The sequence below is a fragment of the Elephantulus edwardii genome, unplaced genomic scaffold, assembly GCF_000299155.1.
Source record: "Elephantulus edwardii isolate Elephantulus edwardi_28Jun2011 unplaced genomic scaffold, EleEdw1.0 scaffold00749, whole genome shotgun sequence".
Taxonomy (NCBI): domain Eukaryota; kingdom Metazoa; phylum Chordata; class Mammalia; order Macroscelidea; family Macroscelididae; genus Elephantulus; species Elephantulus edwardii.
Window position 1 is genome coordinate 1 of NW_006400499.1, and position 3,723 is coordinate 3,723.

General features: G+C 45.4%; 1 pseudogene; it reads right to left on the minus strand.

The window, feature by feature from the left end:
* Positions 1-1,014: 1,014 nt before the first annotated feature.
* On the minus strand, positions 1,015-3,468 carry LOC102861048 (annotated as a pseudogene).
* Positions 3,469-3,723: the final 255 nt, after the last annotated feature.

The window sequence follows — 3,723 nt, forward strand, 5'->3', positions numbered from 1 at the left end:
TAGGATACCTACATCAAATAGAAAAAGGACAGAAATCTAAGCCCACTGCCTCTAGAAGAAAGGGAATTATATGAACAACTACTGAAATCAATGAGATAGAAACAGAAAAATAATTGAAGCAGTCAACAAGACCAGGAGCTGGTTCTTTGAAAGAGTTAGTAAAATAAACAAATTATTGGCAAACTTAACAAAAGAAAACAAAGAGAAGACACAAATAAATCAGAAATGATAGAGGTGCCATCACAATAGAACCACATGAAATTAAATCTATAATATCAGAATATCATGAAAAGTTATACTGTAACGAATTTTAAAGCCTAGAGGAAACAGACAAATTCCTTGAAACTTACTCTACTCATATTGACAAATACATATGAAGAACATTTGAACAGATCAATCACACAATAGATATAGATAGATAGATAGATAGATAGATAGATAGATAGATAGATAGATAGATAGATAGATAGATAGATAGAAAGAACAGGTCTTGGCACAACCTCGTGAGCACATACAGGCCTAAATCTGTTTGTTGAAATGTGCCAATTGGTATTCCATCTATAGAAGCATTATTTTTTGCCAATTCCTTCAGAACCAGCTTGACCTTCCTACTTTATTGTCATTGGTTCTTAATCATATTCTTCTTCCTAAAATGGTTCTGTGTGAGCCAATTCTTTTTTGAACTCTGTGTATTCTGTCCATCTTCTTTTGTTGCTTCCTGGATCATTCAATATTTTGTCCATAGCATCCTCCCCCCCCCCAACATGCAGAATGTAACCTTTTATAGAGGTAAACTTGAGGGGTCCACTTGCCCAGTAATAGCTTACAAAGGCCATCCCATCCAGTGCTCTGTTTTCATGGAAGGACTGGGGATAAACAGCATCCTGAAGTCTTTCTCATTGCTTTAATGGGAGGCAAAAGTACCCCCCACTGATTGCCTTCAGACAAGTGAAGCATGAGCAGGACTGAGCTTGCCATGACCAGAGCTCGAAACTCTTCTAGATGGCTCTCTCCTCACTTTGACTTATGTTTTTAATTCTGCTCCTTCCGTTGCTGGACTCTGATCCTTCTTCATCCTTGAGTCCACCACCTTGAAATGCCCTCTGACTCCAGCTGGCCAATGCCCTTTTTGGCTACAACATAGGTGACCTGGCATTTCTCCTTGCCAAGCCCAGCCTTCTTGTAGAGACTTCGAAGCTGTGTGACCTTCTCCCGTTCGGAGATGTCCACTGTGTTCACCACAGCTTCTGCTTTCTTCTTGGTTTGCTCCCATTTCTTCAGCATCCTGCTTTTCTTTCTGGCCTCAGCCACTTTCTTGATGGGGCGTACATTGATTTCCCGCCAGCGTTTTCGGTAATGTTCCACTTCCTTCTTGTCAATAGACAACTATTTTATTTTGTGCTGCTTTTCGTCCTGCACAAACCATTCTGGAAGCTCTCCCTCTTCCTTATTAAATGTGTATCGACTGAAGGAGTTGCCTATGAGGTCTCTCTTGGCCTTTTTGGAAGAAGCAATAATGGCACTTGAAGCAAGGCCTTCAGGGCCCAGTATCCTGTGTCTGAGTGGGTCATCAATAGGCACGACTTCAAAACCATCATCATCTGACTTGGCTCCCCTGCTCTGCTTCTTCCCTTGGCGTGGTTCCCTTTCTTCATCCTCACTGCTACTTCTGTCACTCTCTAAGCTGTCATCTTCTTGTCCAAGGGTAGCGGTGGCCTTGTACCCTTCAGGAGACAGTCTATCCTTGAAGAAGCTTCTGTCCCCTTAGGAGACTCATCATGGCACTGGGGAGTCACTTTCTCAGTCTTCAAACTTGAAGGCTTCTGTGCTTGTGGCTGTGGCTGCTATTCTTGTCCCTTTCGATGACTCTCATACAATGACTGGGCCTGACTGATCTCCAGGGCTTCATCAGTATCATCCTCAATCCCATCGAAGCCCTCTTTTGAGAACCACAAGGTGGCTTGCTCTTTCTGCAGAACTGCTTTTTCCTCTAGAGGGACCAGCAGTGGATTCACTTCCTCTTTCTCATTATCATCATCTCCTTCAATAGACTGCACACGCTTTTGGTCCTTTAGACATTGACGGCCTTCACCTCTGGCCAGCTCTTCTGGATCCAGGCCACTATCCAAAGACGAATCCTCCTTATCCTCAGTATCTGATACATAGATGTCATCTGTTGGCAGTTCCGAAAGAAAAGTGTCTGCAGTGCTCATATCCCCTTGTGTGACTTCTGCTAACAACCGGTGACCATGTTGCGAAGGCAGAACATGCCAGTCTCTCCCTCACCCACAATGGAAACCCCAGGCAGATAGATCCATCTTCAGCTCCACATGTTCTCTCTGCTTTCTCTGCTCACAGAGTAGCTTCTTTTTTTTCTTTCCTTTTTCAGCTCTGCCACCTCCTGTGTCTTCTTTTCTGCCAAAGTCTGATTCACCTGTTCCTGCTCCTCCTCCTCTTCCTCATCTTTGGAGGGCTGCCTCATGGTGCCAGTTGTTGACTCTTCCTCATCATCCTCTTCCTCCTCTCCAGAGCTGAGGTTGCTGTCCAATGCCTTTGCTTGCTCTTTCAGCTTCTTGGCCACGTGTCACCGAAGCTTTGTTCTCCAGTTCAGCAGGGACCTGAGCTCCTTTCGCCCCAACACTTTGATAACCTGACAGCATGCCTGGATGTCCTCAGTGGTGGCTGGGTGCTGTGCCAACTCCTCACCATCTATTGTGATCTCACTGGCTTTGGAGAGGAAGTCAACTGAGTTTGCAACTCGCAGGAAATCAGTGATGGAAAGCCAGTGACAGAGAGTGAGGTCTCTCTCAGCGTAGTCCTCAGCTTTTAATCACCAACTCAGTAACAGTCTTGGCTTGAACCTCAATCTCCTTGAAGGCAAATTTGGGGTCAAAGAATTTACTGACAACCTTGTCAGGCTCCAGGAATCCCTGGCAGACTACAAAGATCTCTGTAGGTTCATGATGTGAGGCTTGGGGCTTGGTGGCCTGGACACAGAGATAGTCATGTGAGTAGAAAACCTTCATGAAAATCACAGGCCAAACACAGAGCCATCAGTGTCAAATGGGCTTCTGAGTAGGCATCGTGGACCCAACTAGCTCTAACGTTGGGTGCCCCATCATTGAGCACAACATCAGCTTTCCAGGTTTCCAGTTCTTTCCTCAAGGCCTGTTGGCATCGGTCTGTCGTGATGTCCTCCTGCAGTGTCACCACTTTGGGAAGAGGCTTAATGGGAACCAGGTCCACTCCCACAATGAGACTGGACACAAGCATAAACGTGGCAGCCACTTGCAACCATCCCCCTGGGGTGGCACACAGGTCCAGCAGGTCTCAAGCTTTCTACAGGAACTGGAAGCTGCCATTGAGCTGGATCAGCTTGAAAGCAGAGCGGGAGCGGTAACCTGTCTCCTTTGCCAAGTGATAGAACTTGTCCCACCGGCTCTTCCCGACTTTTCCCTTCTTGCCCATTGTCACTCAGTCCGAGGTGAAAGTGGGTACTTTGGATATCTCTCCCTGCTTTCCACTCCTTTCAACAATTACACTCCAAGATTCGATCCATGCCAGCCACCTCAGTCTTGTATCACTTTCTTGTCCATAGCATCCTTACGCATTTAAATTTGGCATTTGAATTTGTTCTTTAGGTCAGTTCCTTTACCTTGAGAATGCTGAAGTAGTAGTTCTCTTTTTCCTTTCCGACTCCAGCTCTTTGCATATTTCATTATA